This window comes from Carassius auratus, chromosome 13 (assembly GCF_003368295.1).
Source record: "Carassius auratus strain Wakin chromosome 13, ASM336829v1, whole genome shotgun sequence".
Lineage (NCBI taxonomy): Eukaryota > Metazoa > Chordata > Actinopteri > Cypriniformes > Cyprinidae > Carassius > Carassius auratus.
Window position 1 is genome coordinate 4,142,465 of NC_039255.1, and position 21,461 is coordinate 4,163,925.

Sequence of the window (21,461 nt, forward strand, 5' to 3'; positions counted from 1 at the left end):
GATAAAGTAGGCTATGCAGACCTCAGTTAGCTGCATACATTGTTTTCAGTTCGATTTGTAGTTCACAAATGAAGATTATCACAAGGTTTAAGGTTCCTCTTGCACAGTGAAGCCAAATATACACGTCATTATTCAGCTAAAGGGGATGGTGGTTTCACACTGTGTGAAATTCACAGGGGAGATGCATTTGCGTCCTGATGCCTCTCTCGAAAATATTACCCGATATGTGATGTTTTTGTTAGTTTACTAATCGGTAATCATTTTATAATTAATATTTAAAAGTTTATTTTGAATGATTATCGGTAGAAATAAATACATTTTATTGTTCAAGAGTATGACTAATCAACCTGCTCTTACAGTGTTGTTGCAATTTCCCTAAATCATTTAGGCCTGAAAAAAAAAATCTAAATAAATAAATAAATAAATAATACATACATACATACATACATACATACATACATACATACATACATACATACATACATACATACATATATATATATATATATATATATATATATATTATGTGAAGGCACATTGAAATAAAATGTGAAAAAATGCTGTGACATTTAAATAAAAATGCGAAAATGAATGAATGTACATGACTTGCCGATTAGGCAGTGTCAAAAATACTTCGTCTAGTTTAGGAATTCAAGTGCATAATAACAGAATACAAACAAGATTTTGCATAAATTTTATTAGACCTCTAATACTACAGTAATTAAAAAACGTTCTTGTAAGGTTCAAAACAAAAGGCCTAGTTTTCAAATGTGTCCACAAAGTGGCGCTCTTCCCCAGTGGCCCATATAAACCCGCTCAGACAACCAGACTGGAATATGTTTCTCAAATATCAGTGATGGCAACTAGCTGAGTTATATAACAATATAGGCCTATACCTTAAATAAGGAAACTCTTTTCCACATTAAAAGACCTTAAACTGACAAATTAAACTTTTTACAGCAATTATGTAAAAGAACATTCATACAAAATTCAGGCAACCACTGGATAAAATGCTCTTGTAGCATGTGAAGAGTTTCTGAAAATGTCTAATGGTTCCCACCTCACTGTAAAATAAGAAAGATCTTGTAGAGATTGTCACATAGTGTGGCTTTTTGATGCATCAAAAGCCTCTAGATTCTCTGTCAAAAGAGACATACGTCTTCTGAATTATAAGTCGATACATTTACAAATAAGAGTGAAAATGAGTAGCATTATCCTCTGCAAACCAAATCATCTTCCCAGATAAGACTGAGCAATGTTCAAGTGCAGAACATCAAGAAAATAATGGAATTAAATGAGTCTGAATGTCCTTTTGTCTACACCCTTTGCATTTGCGATCGAGGTGTTACGTGAGGAAAGCTGGACATCCACACAACGGCGCGAGGAGCTTTGGAGTTCCCATTGGAGCCGGAGCTGCTCTTGCTTCGGGTGACGTTCTCCGAGCAGTACGTCTTCATTCGGTACAAGTTGGCTTTGCTCTCGCAGCAGCCCATGGAGCTCAGAAGGATGTATGCGTCCTTTCTGAAGGCCCTGGTGAAGATGGCATAGAGGAAGGGGTTTGTGCACGAGTTGATGGGGTAGAAAAGCACAAGGAGGATCTTAGAATTGGTCACCGTGATAAGCGGGACTTTGAAGGCCGCAGAGATGGCGAAAAACGAAATGGGAGCCATGCACAGAAAGTCGGTGAAGATCAGCACAGCCATGCGTTTGGCGATCTTGGCGTCGGCAGTGCGTCCAGGAAACTCTGGGTTGCGAACGGCGGTGTAGATGCGCACATAGCAGCCGCAAACCACAAGAAAAGCGCCGACGTTGAACAGCAGGAGGAGTATAATGTAGGCTTGGGATAAAGGCGTCTCGATGTCCATCGGCAAACACATGCTGACTTTGTTGTAGCTGCTGACGCCCATTAAGGGGAGGAGAGCCATTCCTAGGCAAACCACCCATCCGACGACCATTATCGAAGAAGCGTGCCTCAATCCCAGACGGCGCTCCAGACGCAGAGCGTGTGTGATCGTGTGCCAGCGCTCAACAGTTATGGTAGACAGAGTATAGACAGATAGTTCGCCGCCGAACACCGACAGAAACCCGGCGATCCCGCATCCCGCTCCAGTTTGCCACTCGATAGCGTGCTGACTGTAATGCCCTCGTGTCATGAGATCCACGGTGGCGATCATAAGCAGATACACACCGATGCAGAGGTCGGCGAAGGCCAGGTGGCACATCAGGAATTTGGGGACGGTCAGTTTGCAGCGGCTGGTAAATAACACAAGCAGCACGGTCAGGTTGCCGACGATGGCCAGAACGTTGATGAACCAAATAGCCACCCGCAAGAAGCTGAACCCGGCGATGTCCTCGCAGGGGTTGAAGGCATCGGCCTCTGGGCTGCACTGGAGGGCCGGTCGGTGACACTCGTCCAAGTCTGGGTAATGGAAGTCCATCCTGCCAAACTTGTCCTCAGCTGAGGTGTATCCATCAATGTCAGATGCAAGAGAATCATCAGAGGCGACATCAGATGGACTGAGAACGAGAAAACAGTCAGGTCACAGCATGATGAAAAATAGGACACAATACTTTGCCTAAGTTGTTTTATATATGGGGCTAATTATTTTTAAATAAAACCAATAAAATAATTAATAAAAAGTTAAACGTGACCTAACATAAAATACAAAATAAAAAAATGTAAGCTTGTTTTATCTCATCCAGATAGCAAGCAACATTTCTTATTTTCATTCTTAAAAAAATAATAAAAACTATATAGGCTTATTTAAAAAAACTAATAAAATGATTAAGACACAACAAAATCAGTAAAATGTTTGACTAAAATATAAATCAAGAGTACGGAGGTATAAAATTCATAAGGATTAAGTAGATCATATGATCTGGTCTCTGAAGAATTGGACTGAAATAAAATTAAATATGTGACCCTGGACCACAAAGGCAATCTTAAGTGTCAAATATTTGAAATGTAGATTTTTAAACCATCTGAAAGCTGAATAAATAAGTTTTCCATTGATTTATGGTTTATTAGGATCGGACAATATTTGGATACAATTATATAAAAATCTGGAATATGAGGGTGCAAAAAAACAAAAACAAATTGCCTTTAAAGTTGTCCAAATGAATTCTTAGCAATTCATATTCCTTATCAAAAATTACATTTTGAAACATTAACGATAGGAAATTTACAAAATATCTTCATAGAACATGATCTTTACTTAATATCCTAAGGATTTTAGGCATTTAAAAAATAATTGATACAATGTTGTTTTTTGGCTATTGCTAAAAATATAACCCAGCAATTTAAGACTGGTTTTGTGTTCCAGGGTCACATATATTTATATTTATATTAATAAAAAAAATCACAAAAGCACAACAAAATGTAAAAAACTTTAACTTTCTAAAAATCCTAAATATTAATAAAAACTTTAGTAGTAAATCAATGACACTAAAATAACACTGAGAGGTTAATTAAGCTTATATATTAGTGCTTAATTTTAAATATATATATATATATATATATATATATATATATATATATATATATATAGATAGATAGATAGATAGATAGATAGATAGATAGATAGATAGATAGATAGATAGATAGATAGATAGATAGATAGATAGATAGATAGATAGATAGATAGATAGATAGATAGATAGATAGATACTTTATTTATTTATTCATTTTTAACTCAGTATCAAATTAAGTATTATTAGCTATTCTTTGTAAATCAGCCAAAATTTTTCCCCTCAAAATGCAGGGCTGTGCAATCAGAAAACAGAACTTTAGTCTTACTTAGCTGGTGAATCGTCAGCACAGATTGATGATCCATTTCTTAATGCAGTGCTAACAGATTCCTCCCTGTATGAGAACCACAAAATACACATAATATTAAAAATACATCTCAGCTGCTTAAATCTTATAGGAGCTCTATTGTAATCTCATTATGTCAATGATTTTATAACGTTCATTCAGCGAGAAGTGATGTCCTAATTCAAAACGACAACCAATAAAATGAAATAATATTTGATTCCCGTTTTGATTGGTGTGTTGACCTGTTGGAGTCCCAGCTGAGTAGAGCACAGCAGTGGCTGGGATACGTGAGCTGCGCTTCTCTCAGGCTCTTCAGTCCATTCAGAGGAGGAAGTCTCTTCAGAGCGAACGCTGAACGAGCCACCAGCGTCAGCACAGAGTCCAGGCCACGAGAGGGCAGCGTCTCCAGGGCCGTGGATGAAACATCCCTGGAGGTGAACAACAGAGAGGAAAATACTGCATTTAGAAGAGAAGCACTGGGTCCCAGTACTGTGGAATCTTAGAATAAAGAAAGATTCATTGTGACTTTAGACTTTTACATCATGCAGTTTGGACTTATATATATATATATCAGAATTGCTAATTTATATCTTGCCATTATCCAGCAATTCTGAATTTTCTCTCAATTCTGAGTTCATATGATTGTCACGATGGACTGGCACGAGGTGCCTGAGGTGGGTCTCGAACCCGGGTCTCCCAGTCAGGGTAAGTTAGTTCTCTACCTCTGGTCTACTGGGAAAAACAGTTTCTTAGAAGACCCATGTGCAGAAGGAAGGGCAAACTCAGAGGCTCAGGTAACCCAAAGGCAGGCAGTCTTTACTTGATCTCAGTAGTAAAATATAAACAGAATATCAGTTACAGCACCAAACAGAAGGTAATCCAATAAGCAACTGGAAAATGAAACTTAACAGGTCTACAACACAGGTAGTACATACTGGGTAGGCTCAAGACTGAACACAGCACAATGAAACTGCCAAACTTAAATAGGTCAAAGAACAGGTGGAAAACATTAACTTAATGAGCAGTCTTAATTAAAGAGTTCACGGCCGTTAGTGCCACCTAGTGGCCTGGAAGGTTCTCATTAAGGTGCAGGGGGGTGCCCACCAATGGTTGGGAGAGTAATTACATGTGGTAGCAGACAGCGCTCCCTAGTGGCTTGGAGAGTAATTACAAGAGGAGTCTTACAGGAGCCCCTCTCTCAGGAACGGCTCCTGACGTTCCGTTGGCTCTGGTTGGAGTCATGGCGGTGGAACTCTCTGATCAGGTTTGGATCTAGGATGTCTTTAGCTGGCACCCAGGACCGCTCTTCTGGGCCATAACCCTCCCAGTCCACTAGGTATTGCACACTCCCACGGACTCGACGTGAATCTAGCAGTCGACGGACCGTATACACTGGCTGCCCACCCACGACTTGGGGTAATGGAGGGGGCTTCTTGGCTGTGGACAGAGGAGAACAGACAACCGGTTTCAAACGTGAAATGTGAAAAGTGGGGTGGATGCGCATAGACCTTGGTAAGAGTAGCTGGTAGGACACAGGGATGATCTTCCTAAGGATCTTAAAAGGACCAATGAATCGGGGTGCCAGTTTCCGAGACTCTAGATGAAGTGGAAGATCTTTAGTTGACAACCACACCCTCTGACCTTGACGTAGTGATGGCCCAATTCTATGGTGCTTGTTGGCCTGTTTCTGCTGCTGTTGTGATGCTCTCAGTAAGGCTGTACGTGCTCTCCGCCAGGCCTGACGACACCGCTTGACTAGTTGAGTTGCAGCAGGTACCTGGACCTCCAGTTCCTGCTCAGAAAACAAAACTGGGGGAAACCCAAATTGACATTCGAATGGAGTCATGCCCAAGGATGAATGGTGTAGGGTGTTATGAGCAAATTCAGCCCAGATCAGACGGGAGCTCCAGGTGCTTTGATTATTGGACACCAGGCACCTGAGGGTCTTCTCAATCTCTTGGTTGACCCGTTCTGTCTGCCCATTAGACTGAGGGTGGAAACCAGAAGACAGACTGATGGATGCTCCAATTAGACGGCCAAAAGCTTTCCAAAATCGAGAAGTAAATTGTGACCCCCGATCAGAGACCATGTCTTGAGGAAACCCGTGGATCCTGAAGACGTGCTGCATCATGAGGTCTGCGGTCTGACAAGCTGTGGGGATCTTAGGCAGAGGTATCAGGTGACATGCTTTTGAGAATCTGTCTACTACCACCAAGATGACTGTGTTACCTTGTGATTTAGGAAGTCCAGTAACAAAGTCCAGGGAGATATGGGACCATGGACGTCTTGGGATGGGTAAAGGATGGAGTAGCCCTTGAGGGTGGGTCTTAGACTCTTTATTCTGGGCGCATACAGAACAGCCAGACACAAATCTTCGGACATCCACCTGCATACTGGGCCACCAAAACCGTGTCTGGATGCGCTTCAAAGTTCTTGCAACTCCAGGGTGACCCGAAAGAAGAGATGCATGTCCCCACTGCAACACATCAGAGCGTACAACATTAGGAACAAAAAGGCGGCCTGGGGGGCCATTACCTGGGTCAGGCTGTTGTCGTTGAGCCTTCTTTACTGCCACTTCTATTCCCCACTGAACCCCTGCCACCACCTTGGAGCTGGGAATGATGGGCTCAGGTCTGTCCTCCACATCTGGCATGTCGAACTGTCGCGAAAGGGCATCAGGTTTTGAGTTCTTTGAGCCAGGTCGATAAGAGAGAATGAACTCAAAGCGGTTAAAAAAGAGAGCCCATCGGGCCTGGCGTGGATTCAGCCTCTTAGCCTCCCGGATGTATGTGAGGTTCCGGTGATCTGTCCAAATGACAAATGGGTGTTTGGCCCCCTCTAGCCAGTGTCTCCATTCCTGTAGTGCCAGCTTCACCGCCAGTAACTCTCGGTTACCTATATCATAGTTCTTTTCTGCTTGGGTGAGTCGACGTGAAAAAAAGGCACAAGGATGAAGCTTATTGTCCCTCTTGGCCCGTTGAGACAAAACAGCTCCCACGCCGACATCTGATGCATCCACTTCTACTACAAAAGGCAAATCTGGATCAGGGAGGGTCAGGATGGGTGCAGAGGTGAAGCGGTGCTTGAGCAGCTCAAATGCCTGATTAGCCCCTTCAGTCCACTGAAATGGCTTTGAGGTCTTCTTGGTAAGGGCTGTAAGGGGTTCTGCAATAGAGCTGAAATTTCTTATAAACCTCCTATAAAAATTTGCAAACCCAAGGAAGCGCTGTACCTGTTTGACAGAGCAAGGCTGAGGCCAGTTCAGAACTGCTTGGGTTTTGCTAGGATCCATCTGAATGCTGCCGTTGGAGACAATGAACCCAAGGAAGGAGACAGTTGATACATGGAACTCACTTTTCTCAATCTTCACAAAGAGCTTGTTTCTTAACAGTTGAGACAAAACCTGCCGGACATGCTGGACATGATCTTGGTAACAGCGGGAGAAGATTAAGATGTCATCCACATAAACAAATACAAATTTGTTTAGCATCTCTCGTAGAACATCATTAATGAATGCCTGGAAGATGGCTGGGGCATTGACTAGACCAAAGGGCATTACCTGATACTCATAATGGCCAGTTGGGGTGTTGAACGCCGTCTTCCACTCATCCCCGGCACGGATCCTGACCAGGTGGTAGGCGTTCCTAAGATCCAGTTTGGTGAATATTGTGGCACCTTGTAGAAGTTCAAAGGCGGAGGTCATCAATGGCAGTGGGTAACGATTCTTTACAGTGATACGATTTAAACCCCGGTAGTCAATACATGGACGGAGACTGCCATCCTTCTTTCCCACAAAGAAAAACCCAGCACCTGCTGGTGAGGTTGAAGGGCGGATGAATCCACTGTCAACAGCCTTGTTGATATATTCCTCCATAGCAGCTCTTTCTGGGGCAGACAGAGAGAATAGCCTCCCTCGAGGTGGACAGGTGCCAGGATGCAGTTCAATGGCACAATCATAAGGTCTATGGGGAGGAAGAGAGGCAGCACGTTCCTTGCTGAACACTTCACAGAGGTCTGCATACTCTTGGGGGACACGGGATAACTCGGGAGAGGTAGAGAGATCTGTGGAAGCCACTTGTCTCATTCCAGATATAGCCAGGCTCTCCTTGGATGGGAAGGTTGCCTGTGGCTCAAGAGAATGACAGAGAGACAAACCAGACACACAGCAATTAGGCCCCCACCCACTTATCTGGTTGGAAGACCAGTCAATTCTTGGATTATGCAGAGCTAGCCAAGGATACCCAAGGATCAAAGGGAACTCGGGAGAATTAATAAAAAAAAACTGTATCTCTTCTCTATGAGAACCTACTTGAAAATGGAGCAATGTGGTGCACTGGCTTACCTGGCCAGAACCTAGGGGCCTTCCATCCAATGCGGTAACAGTTAAGGGATCATGGAGAATGATGGGCTGGATCTTTAACTGTGTTGCCAATGCGGAATCCATGAAGTTTCCGGCAGCACCAGAGTCTATGAAAGCCATGAGCTCGTGACGTTCATTGCCCCAGGAAATTGAAACATCAATCAAAAGGCCCGAAGCTGCTGGTCGGGGGTAAGTAATTACTCTCGTCCCAGGCCCCCTCGTCTTGGGCGAGAGCTGCCTTTTCCCGCCAGTTCAGGACAATTGGACCGAAAGTGACCGGACTCACCACAGTACAGGCAACACTTATCTCTCATTCGTCTCTCCCTCTCAGCCTGTGATAACCGGGTTCTTCCCAGTTGCATTGGCTCCTCAGGACACCCAATCAGTGAGGAAGGTTCCACAAAACCAGTGGGGGTGTGGATCGCGGGTAGTCGAGTCTCATGACAACGTTCACTTTGACGATCTCGAATGCGGTTGTCCAGTCTGATGGCAACATCAATTAGAGACTCCAAATCAGGGGCTGGGTCTCTGTAGGCCAGCTCATCCTTTAACTCACGTGATAGAGCACGATGGAATGCAGCTTTCAGGGCTCGTTGATCCCACTCACTTTCGGTAGCCAGGGTGCGGAACTCGATAGCAAACTCTGCAACACTGCGGGTTCCTTGTGCAAGTTGAAGAAGTCGATGATCAACCTCTGCTCCACTAACAGGGTGGTGGAAGACCTTCCTCATCTCAGCTATGAAGAGATCACTGTTGGACGTGAGAGGAGACCTCCTCTCCCAGAGAGCTGTAGCCCAATCCAGTGCTTTTCCCACAAGAAGGGTTGTCATATAAGCCACTCTGCTGCTCTCTGTAGGGAAACTGTTAGGCTGCAGTTGGAAAGCAAGGGTACACTGGGTAATGAATCCTCGACACCTCTCTGGGTTCCCATCATACCTCTCAGGGGCTGGAAGTCTAGGCTCAAGCAGGGGACCAGGTGGTGGAGCAGTACCTTGGGACAGGACTGGCAGAACTGGAGTAAGTTGAGGTATGGACTGGGTTTGTTGGTCTGTAGAGGCTTGAGATACAGATTGAAGTCTCAGACGCTGCAGAATCTCAGTCAGGATTTGTTCATGTTTATGAATGGCCGCAGCTTGACTAGAGAGCTCAGATAGTATCCGTTCCACATTGGAGGGAGGAGTCTGTTCCTCTGCTGGGTCTACTTCCATGGTTCAGTCTTGCTGTCACGATGGACTGGCACGAGGTGCCTGAGGTGGGTCTCGAACCCGGGTCTCCCAGTCAGGGTAAGTTAGTTCTCTACCTCTGGTCTACTGGGAAAAACAGTTTCTTAGAAGACCCATGTGCAGAAGGAAGGGCAAACTCAGAGGCTCAGGTAACCCAAAGGCAGGCAGTCTTTACTTGATCTCAGTAGTAAAATATAAACAGAATATCAGTTACAGCTTTACAGCACCAAACAGAAGGTAATCCAATAAGCAACTGGAAAATGAAACTTAACAGGTCTACAACACAGGTAGTACATACTGGGTAGGCTCAAGACTGAACACAGCACAATGAAACTGCCAAACTTAAATAGGTCAAAGAACAGGTGGAAAACATTAACTTAATGAGCAGTCTTAATTAAAGAGTTCACGGCCGTTAGTGCCACCTAGTGGCCTGGAAGGTTCTCATTAAGGTGCAGGGGGGTGCCCACCAATGGTTGGGAGAGTAATTACATGTGGTAGCAGACAGCGCTCCCTAGTGGCTTGGAGAGTAATTACAAGAGGAGTCTTACAATGATGCAATTCTTTTTGCTAAAAATGCACCATTTTCAAAATGTTAAACTTGAGCCATTTACCAAATTAAACATGCACATTAAGAATGTGCTCTTCCCATCATCAGTGAATGACAAACTTTTAATTATATATGGACACCCTCTAGGCGGTGCTCAATCCTGATTCCTTGTGCTCCTGCAATCAATCACACCTGAACCAGCCAAGCAAGGTCTTCAGGTTTTCTTGAAAGTTAAAAGCATGTTTGGTAAAACTCTGGTCATTCACACCGACATCTGATAAGACTCGACACTAAGCACTCGGTCCAGAGAAGAGGAAAGACGAAATTAACTCTTCACAGTCAACTTGCAAGAGTAGAGGAAAGTCTTGGCGACAGTATTTCAGTGCCATATCACTTACAGCCTAGTGGGACCAAACGCTCCTCTGAAAGCATCTTCATGAATCAGACGCAGATTTTTGTTGTTCTTTAAAAGCCTGCAAAACAAACAGATTATACTGATGATACCGGATTTACTATGAAACAATTTTCACTCAGAATTTGCTAGCACATTTCACAAATAATATAGTATTGTAGTATAGAATAGTATTTCCTACAATAATCTTTTGTTTAAAACAAGCATATTTGTACAGTGTAAAGCACAATACTGTAGACGAACAGCATGACTAAAGCAGAACTGGAAGGAGATTAGTGTATCCAAAATTTGTCAATATTTACAGTTCTCGTATTTTAGTTCCATTGAAGGCATGGCTTTCTATTTCTTGAAATCCATTGTTAAAGAGATTCCTGAGGAGACAAAAAGAGGGAAACAAATATAATTAGCAGATTATCCCTAGTAATATATACGGATAAAGCTCTTTTGCCGAGTACAAGTATTATACGAGTAATACGAGTTAATATCTGTGCTCGGATTAAATAAAAATTCTCATTGGGTTGCTGACCATGTCTGCTTCCTGTGATAGGCTAGTCACAGTGCCCCTCCCCTACACACACTCAGATTTATTGTGTTGCAGATTTATTTAACGCCGTATGTATATATAAAACTCTTCAGGGCTGCGTTTTCCTCTGAACTAATGTAAACAAAGAACGCTTCTGTGCACTTGCAGTTAACCAAATGAAACAATACACATTTTAATGCTATAAAACTGCGCACATCGAGAGAAATAAACAGCAGATGTTCATGTTAACAACTTCTTTAACTTGAGAAAACGCTGCTAATACACGTTGTCATAACGTTCACCTTGGAGATTAAAAATGTTTCTTTTGTGAGACACCAGGAGGCCAAATTAAGACCCAGAACAATAAAACCCACAGAAGAGGTGGGAGTTCAAAGGAGGAATCTTTATATTACCAAACTGCAGGGAGAGGAAGAGTAGATATAAGTCATGATCTGCGAGATTAACCACAATCTGATGCGATCCAACCACCTCAGAGAAGCTTCTGCAAGCGCTTTTGAAGCACAGCAGCTGTGGTCAAAGAGTTCTCATGTGTTCTGATTGGTGGATGATTGCGAATCATTTAAGTCAGTTCGGGAGTTCGGAGCGGGATCGCGAATCATTTGAATCAGTTCGCGAGTTCGTAGCGGGCTCGCGAATCATTTGAGTCAATTTGGGGACCGCAAATCATTTGAATCAGTTCGGGAGTTCGGAGCGGCTTCGCGGATCATTTGAATCAGTTCGGGAGTTCGGAGCGGCTTCGCGGATCATTTGAGTCAGTTCGAGAGATCGGAGCGGGATCGCGAATCATTTGAATCAGTTCGAAAGTTCGGAGCGGGTTCGTGAATCATTTGAGTCAGTTCGAGAGATCGGAGTGGGATCGCGAATCATTTTAATCAGTTCGAAAGTTCGGAGCGGGTTCGCAAATCATTTGAATCAGTTCGAAAGTTCGGAGCGGGTTCGCGAATCATTTGAATCAGTTCGAAAGTTCGGAGCGGGTTTGAGAATCATTTGAGTCAGTTCGAGAGATCGGAGCGGGATCGCGAATCATTTGAATCAGTTCGGGGATCGCGAATCATTTGAGTCAGTTCAGGAGTTCGGACCGGGTTCGCGAATCATTAGAGTCAGTTTGGGGATCGCAAATCATTTGAATTTTGAGTTTCTGGAGTTCGGAGCAGTTCGGGACAACTCGTTCATCTTTGGAACACAAATTAAGATATTTTTGATGAATTCTGAGACCTCTCTGACCCTTCCATAGACAGCAATGTAATTATCCCGATCTAGGTCCAGAAACGTGGCAAGAAGATCGGTAAAATAATCCATAACAGGGGTTCAACAATAATTTTACGAATCTACGGAGAATACTTTTTGTACCCCCCCCCCAAAAAAAATATATATATATTCAACAAATTGTCTCCTTGATTTCACCATGGTGCTATTTTCCATGAACTGAGGATCCATGCACTGAACGTGAGCAGCGCATGCTATTATGTGTCAGCTGAAAGGTCAGAGAGGTCTCGGAATTCTTCAAGAAATATCTTAATTTGTGTTCCGAAGATGAATGGAGACCTTACAGGTTTAGAATGACATGAGGGTGAGCAGGGAGTGGGAACTATATTGTGAGGGGGGGGGGGGGTTAGTGTAGCCCTAAAATAGGCTGTGTTATGCATCCTGATTTACTTTATGATTAGTTAAATCTGTTTTGTAAATCTGTCTCTGTCTCATTCACTTCACGTCTGTGGGCGTTACGCACAGCTCAGTGTTGCCCAGGCAAGGCGCCAGGATTCCAGTTTTGGATGGGCCAGACCAATTGTGGGTGGGCCTTAAATTAAAAATGTTAAATAAATAAAAAATATAAAATATATATAAAAAAAACGTTATCCAATCACTGCTTAACCTAATAAAAAAAATATTGACTAATATAGCCTACTGTTATATTATCTGTGCGTATACATAATATAGATTTTAATAGTTTGATGCTCTTTAAATATTTTGTTGCATTGTTAAAAGTTTCGGTGCATAAGTCAGACCTATCCGCGATCGCTCTCCATGGTTTTGACCAAAGAAGAGCGCTTTGGAATCTTCATTACACAAGAAACGCATTATACCTGGGCTGCATTTCCCGATAACCCTGTCTCTTAAGGCTGGTTCCAGTGGTGGACGAAGTACACAAATCAAGTACTTGAGTAAAAGTACAGATACGTATAATAGAATATTACTCCAGTAAAAGTAAAAGTACTCCTTTTTCAATTTTACTCAAGTGAAAGTATAAAAGTACTAAATTTTTTATGTACTTAAGTAAAAAAGTACTGAAAGATAGATGTTTGCAATTTTATATAGGCTCATTTTATTTTATATTAGCACTTTTTTTTTTTTATAATTCTACTGTTCAAAATACCTGGGATTTTTCCAAAATAACCACTATATGGAGTCAAGATATATTTTTGTTGTTGATATGGACTACACTGATGAGAGTAATGTTAACTGTGAAGCTTACACTGTGATGTACCTGAGAGAAAACAGAGATGACCATCTGATTTTCTCCAGTAAGAACAAAGTATTTTAAAGTTTGTTGTTTTACAGAACATCACAGTTATATATGACATGATAATATGATAATAAGGCCTGAAGATTTTAAGGAAAATATAATTATATTTTCATAATGATTTTTTCCTTCTCAAACCTTGTCTGGGGTGTAAAAACACCACTGGCCAAACGGGGTGCATCTCTTCCCCTCTTTGATAATTACTAGTTACCATGTTCTGAACATCACATCCTTTCTTTTGTCCCTAGATGTAATCTATATATATATATATATATATATATATATATATATATAGGTGGTTGAATGAAAATATTTGGACATTATTTATAAAAATTACCTCAAGTTAGCACCAGCAAGTTTGTTAGCTAGACAGTTAGCATCAGCTAACAATATTTACTTATTTTCAGTACCGTCCTTAATAACAATGGATGAAAAGTTTAGAGCTCTACTGATGATTAAGTCTAGAGTGTGTCCACCTTTGTGTGTGGGTCCATGTACATGCTGAATCGACAAGTAAAAAAAAGCCTCAAGTCCAAATATTCATTTATCACCAATTAACTGTTTGACAAACACTTCCAGCTTCGATGTCCAGATCTGAATTAAAAAAAATCTCAAACATGCCCCGATGTCCCGATCTGAATCAACCGAGTCGCGAACAGGTTCCGAAGTGCCGATCTGAATCAACCGAGTCGCGAACAGGCTCCGAAGTGCCGATCTGAATCAACCGAGTCGCGAACAGGCTCCGAAGTGCCGATCTGAATCAACCGAGTCGCGAACAGGCTCCGAAGTGCCGATCTGAATCAACAGAGTCGCGAACAGGCTCCGAAGTGCCGATCTGAATCAACCGAGTCGCGAACAGGCTCCGAAGTGCCGATCTGAATCAACCGAGTCGCGAACAGGCTCCGAAGTGCCGATCTGAATCAACCGAGTCGCGAACAGGCTCCGAAGTGCCGATCTGAATCAACCGAGTCGCGAACAGGCTCCGAAGTGACGATCTGAATCAATAGAGTCGCGAACAGGTTCCGAATTGCCGATCTGAAAACTTCGACCAAAGAATGTAAAAAAAAAAAACTCAATTTCTCTAACTCTATACTCTAATAACTCTACAAATCTATGAAAGACGTGTCTAAAAATAAATCGCTATAGTAAAAGAGAAATAATAAGAGGAGTGAAGTTTCCTACCGTTCTGCCGTGTTTGGTCCTCACGCGCGTCTGACGCTCCGCGGCGCGTCTCCGCCCCTCACACGCGCGTTTACAGCGCTAAATTAATCATCTTTGCTAATTATTATACATTTACTTCATTGTCAGCTCCAGGTACTTTTACTTTTACATTTATTATTGTTAATTGAACTGTTTGAAACAAAAAAGGTTGTATTTCAGTAATAATTCTAAATTATCAAAATAAAATATATAAAATAATGGTTTCTATTTTAATATCCTTTAAAATATAATATATTTCTGTGATGTGCAGCTGTATTTTCAGCATCATTCCTCCAGTCTTCAGTGTCACATGATCTTTAGAAATCATGAAAATATGATGATTTATTATTAGAACTATTAATAGTTGTGCTACCAAATATTATTTTGGAATCTGTGATCTGTGAAAGTGTTTTAAAGTTTGTGGTTTTACAGAACATCACAGTTATATATGACATGATAATAAGGCCTGAAGTAAGGAAGAACATTTTAAGGAAAATATAATTATATTTTCATAATGATTTTTTCCTTCTCAAACCTTGTCTGTGGTGTAAAAACACCCCTGGCCAAACGGGGTGCATCTCTTCCCCTCTTTGATAATTACTAGTTACCATGTTCTGAACATCACATCCTTTCTTTTGTCCCTAGATGTAATCTATATAGGCTACATATATATATAGGTGGTTGAATAAAAATATTTGGACATTATTTATAAAAATTACTTCAAGTTAGCACCAGCAAGCTTGTAAGCTAGACATTTAACATCAGCTATAATATTTACTTATTTTCAGTACTGTTATGAATAAACATTCATGTCTGTCTAACGTTACTCGTCTAGTTAATCCAAACAATATACATATGTATAACGTTACTGTTAATACGCAATATAAAAACAGATGTCATGGTAGCATTTTAATAAAACTGTTAATATTACGGGAGCGGGGAATTTGGACATGCATGAGTTATTTTATTTAATCTGTGTTAGTTTAAGGTTATTTAATTAATTTTTTTAACCTAAAACACAGAGACGCTGATTGATGTGTCTGCGTTTGCACTGGAGCATTTCAGTGGTCTTAAACAGATCACTCTTTACAGCGGATTTAGTTCCCAAACAACTGACAATTTTGACCTAAATATGATTTTCAGTTACAATAATTAATCCTAAATTTCGACATTAATAACTTACTTTTAGCAACATCAGACGCACGCGCGCTCACAAGATCTGCCGGTTCTTACTTCTGTAGACTCGCACTTAACGGTTCATTTGAATCAGTGAGTGGTCCACTCCAGAACAGCTGCAATCGGATCATTCTAATTCGTAAACGAATCGTTTGGTGCGATTCGCGATCCGATTAAAGTTTATTTTGAAAAGACTCACTTCGTTCATGCACAGTAAATTTGACCGAGTAAAATTTACTCAAATTGAAGAAAATTTTACTCTATGCCAGATAACATTTGGTCCCTCTCTAAAAAGAGTAAAAGTTACTCTTTTGATAGAGTTGTTTTTCCAGAGTTAATTTTGCTCAATTTAGTGTTCATATTTTACTCTTTCATGTTATATTTGACTCTATTTAGTGTCATTTCAAATTAACTCTTGTACTGTTTTACTCAGTTCAGTGCTACATGAAATTGACTCTTGCTACTTTTTAACTCTGTTCAGAGGAACTACAAATTTACTCTACCACAATTTACTTCCCCTCCGGAGTTGTTTATCATCAGTTATGTGTGAACTACAAAGAATAAGTAACTCTATCCAGAGTTATTCCTCTGAATTACACCATTCATATTTTACCCTCAAAAAGCCTTAAAATTAATTACTTGCTTTTCAGTATTAAAATAAAACAAAAAACAACAAACAATATACTCATGTCTCAATTTTATTTTTTCATGCTCCTCCTCTTCAAACAACATTACACTTAAACATAATTCACTTGTCATTGTGAATGTGTCATCATGTTGTAATTGTGAAAAAAAAAAAATGATAACAATGGATGAGATGAAAAAGAATTACATGAAACTATATGGTACAATAAACAAATCAGAATCACAACCATAAGACATCAGAATGTCAAACAACTTGTGGTGCAAAATATCCTTAATCTCCAAAACATAAGGTGCTTCTGTGGTATGTGCAACTTTGTAAGCATGGATATGTTCATCTAAACACATTGTTTTCAGTGCAGTTGTTATTAAAAGGATGTGCTCATCTTTAATAACAATATTCTGGATTACATAAAACACAGGCATGTCATTTTGAACTTGAACACAAACTGCCAACCCTGATCGATAAGTGTTTCCACAGCGCTTGACCCACTTCACATTTAGGACCTTAGTCCACACAGGCACATTAAGTTTTCCAGCCATCTCAGCACCAACTTCCATTTCATTCAATGGGACCATTTTCCCGGGACCAAATTTCATGGCATTAGGATCAAATGTTTGCCAAATGTAAGCCATTTGGCACTGGTGTTTCTTTGCTAATGTTTTCGTTATGTTTTTAAAGCTTTTCAGCTGCTTTTTAAAAACATTATGTTTCGCTTCATAACGCATACACCAACTATGTATCAGTGGTCCAATTTTCTGCATACAACTGGGGTAATGCACCATAAAATGATGCTTTGGCAATAAGTTCTTATCAGGAAACAACTGCTTAAACAAACTGTGGTGTTCTGTAATCAGATGTTTCAAATAAATGGTGATACCAGTGGATATAACTGAAGAAAACACAATACTGACTATCTGAAGCAATAAAATGAACAAATACCAGTGTTGATCATTAGGATGCACAAGATCTCCAAACATGATGGGCAGATAACGCAATAAACACCAGCTCTGAGTGGCATTTAAGCCCAAGTCATTGGAACCCTCTCTTAATTGTATACCAGGAGGTTTGTTGTTTTGTTCCATGAAGCCATAGTTGAAACTCTGAATTCTTCTGTCTACTTCTGCTGATGTGGTGTAATTTTCTATCAGGTGCTGAATTAGTAATTTCATCTCAAATTGAGCAACCCCCTCTAATATGTCGTGCATAATATCGACTGAAAAATTTGAAGTTGTGTGGAAATATTGCAACGAATTTAAAAGGCAAGACTTTTTTACTCCCATTACATAAGGCAGACTGGGATTGCTCTGCATCGTCTGGCAGTGTTCAGCATGAAGTTCTTTAGTTCGCACTGTCATCTTTGGACTATCTTCACTGAACACTGTCTGAAAGTCCTCTTTCTCTAGTAGGCAAAAGCGGCAACAGTACCTGGCACTAAATGATTCCACAAAACCAAACAAGGAATGGACACCAAGGTTGTCACCAGTAACCTGGACAATGGTTCCATAAACTGTCTGATCAAATAAAGGAATCTGAATTCCAATGGTTTCCAGTGTTGAGATATCCTGGACAAGTGGCTCTAGTATTTTATCAAACCCATAGGTTTTGATATCTTGTGCATGAAATAAAGTGACTAAATGTATATTTAGTAAACTCGAATTGTATTTAGGGGAAATATCTCTAAGGGTAAAATAGATAGCTCCTAACTTATGTATTCCTCGTTTTGATCCAAGGGGGTTTGAGCATTCAAATTCATCAAAAAAAAGCTGGATCTGAACTGCATGTCTTTGTTTTGAGAAGAGTGCATGCCTCTTAAAGAATTCTCCATCGTGTATGTCATAAAGACAATTTGGTCTTTGTTGTGAATCTCTCGCCATCATATCTGTAATGCTAGGGTGTCTATAAATGGACTGTAAAGTCTCAAGAATTGGTATATATACAAATTTATCCTTAACAATGGTTTGGGCAAAAGTTCCAGTTGTTCTGTTACGCCGCGTTGCAAATCTTGTTCCAAGAACATATTCAACAGGATCTATTTTCCCCCATTTGTCTGAAAAGTACCGCATTCTCTTGCTTTCAGTGTTTAATGTCGCAAAAGGATTTTGTATTTTTTCAAAAAACTGATCTATTTGAGACTCGACAACACTTTTTATGGGCTCCTCTAAGGATAGGCTGTTTTTCACTGATTCTTGAGTTTCACTATGAATATCTCCAATCACTTCTTCTAGAGCACCAACAACATAGTTAATAGTTGTCTCTGCGACACCAGCAACTTTAAGTTCAGCCACCACTGTTGCACAACTGTTTACTATATTTGTTTTTAAGAGTGCAGACTCACAAGGCGGATTTTGGTTTGATAAAACACCTACATCATCTAATGAAATGGAGTTGGTGGTGGATGAGCTTTCACCAGAATCAATGCGTGAACGGTCAATTGCACAACACTTGCTGAGATGCTTTCGTAATCCAGAAAAACTATGGTAAACATGTGAACAACCTCTTTGAGCACATTTTAACTTGAGACTTTTTCCTGGACAAAGACCATGAACTAACTTGAAGTGCCTTATAAGGGCATTGGCATTAGCATGCCCCTTTTTACAAATGAAACAAATCATCTGCTCACTGGAGGATTCTAGCTCTCAACTCGGATACTCTGGATTTACCTTGGTGGTTTCAACATCTATATCATAGACTGCGGTTTGCAGAAAGCTAAACACATTGGTCAATTCCTGACAGTATGAAGTCCCAAAGACAAAGTGAGCTTTGAAAAGCTCATCAACACAGGCCAATGAATTAGAAGCCTTACAGGGTAGAGCATGTTGGTCAATCACAATAAACCAAGAATGGATCCTACTTTTGTTCGGCCCAACAGCGAGTAGATACGGCTGGAGTCTCTCTCCAATACTGTCCAAGTGCCCTTGGATACTGTTACCGGTCTGTGAAAGAATGAAAACACATTAGTGCCAATGTGACTTAACAGTAAGGGCCCCCCTTTACACTTTACGTTTAGATTGTTAAAATAGGGCCCTTAAAGTAAATATACAGCATTCATAAAGACACAGTGACGCCTTCCACCAAAGTTTCTGTATTACACACTTTTGGGAGATCATTACTAAATATGTGCTAAGTAGAAAAGAATACCACAAGAACAATAATTTGGAGGACAAGTGATCTTTTAGAGAAGTAAGCAAGTCTGAGAAATAAGCAAGTTCAAGTTCACACAGTGACAAAACATTGTAAAACAGTGTAATTTGATCTGTTAAATCAGTAGCTTCACCTTGATGAATTTCACAAGATGATCACATGCTTGTTTGGCTGAGATCTTTCCCGGTCTCTTGCGGCCTTGACTTGAGGGTGGCAAAAGGTGAACCAGCATCAGAATGGAAGACATGTCGCTGTCCCACCCTAGAAACACAGAAGACAAATTAAACATTTTTTAGTATTTAGGCAGAAGGGGTTGAGCATAACCTCCAAATCACTTTCAATTGACTTGTTGAGGTGCTGGTATAAATAAATTAACCACTCCAGTATTTTAGTTAATACTGCACACAGATTCAGTATTAAGAGCACATTCATGGCCTAGTCTCGATGAATACAGATGTGTGGATGAATTTAGGTTAAACCTCCAAATATATTGAACATACAGCTAAACTTTACCTACAAAATATCAAAGATGCTTTTGTTATTCAGACTCCCATATTAAAACCATTTCAAACTATAAATATGCATCTGCAAATCCTATGTAATGGATATAGTTCTCTCTGCAATTTAAAGTGTAGATCTGAGTAAAGCTATGCTTGTCATGAATGTGTAACTTCCTCTTAAATAATTTAAAGTGTGCCACAATGTAGATACGGTACCTTCTTCAACTTCAGTGGCTTCAGCATTTTGGATGAGGTCTTGGAGCTCACTAGTCTGTGTGAGGCCACGGCTCTGTGCAATAACCTTTGGTTTTATGTTGGTAGACCACTTCTCCAACAACTTTGCAGAGGTCGCATCACCAAACAAAAGTCCAAAATCTTGATTAATCTGCCAAAGATAATTAAAGTAGGTACCATAGAAGGAACTGACTTTGTTTACCTAACAAATCTCTGTTACTGCAGAACAACAATAGCACTTGATTTCATATTTGTCTGTTTTCATATTTTAAGAATTTAAGTCTCACATACCAAGCCTGGTATATCCAGGAATCGTGAGAAAACTGATAGAATATCAGCAGACTTTTTAGGGTCATGCAGCAGCTTCTGGCGATAGGCCAGCGTTAACTTCATCTTTTCCTTTACCACTGCCTCATCAGCTGTATGCTTCATCAGGGCTATTGCTTCCTGACAATGACGGTCTTCAGTCAAATAGCAGTCTTCTTTGTAGGATTGTCTGTCAGCAGTTGGCCCACCTGAAAGTGTTTAAAACAATATGAAAACCAAATTTGTTTAGTTCCTTATCTTTCCAAAGCACAACACATTAATGCCAAAACTAGATAAATGACACAAAATAACATGTGAAACATGCATATATCCCAGAATGCCATCTGAATTTGCCCAATGTTGATGATTATGCAAAAAATGTTTGCATTAAAAAAAGAACAGAGATGCTATGTAACATGAGACCTCATTCACAATGTGGCTTAATTACAGATGCATAAAAGCATTGACTTAACATAAAATCTCACACCTGTTTGTGGTTGCCGTGGACGCTTCATCCGTCCCTCTGATGCTTCTTTCTGGCAGAGTTTTAATTCTCCACGCCAAATATCCACTTCCATCTTCTGCATTGTAATAATGCTCCTATTACCAGAACAATAAACAGACCAAGTAGTTATACATGTACCAGATTAAGGCAATAAATGCCATATCAATTATAATGCAGATATTCTTTATTCTGCAATATACATAATGTCTCCTCCTCCGGTACAACAAAAATAATTGAGAGACTACTACTACTTAACATATCCAAGCTTGCTCCTGGGGTCAGCCAAGCATGGAAGAGGGAAAATGATTCCTTTCGCATATTCTTCCTTCAAA

The 21,461-nt window shown here is 40.5% G+C and overlaps 1 pseudogene; it reads right to left on the minus strand.

The window, feature by feature from the left end:
* Positions 1 to 699: 699 nt before the first annotated feature.
* Positions 700 to 21,211, minus strand: LOC113113222 (lutropin-choriogonadotropic hormone receptor-like; annotated as a pseudogene).
* Between the last annotated feature and the right edge of the window lie 250 nt (positions 21,212 to 21,461).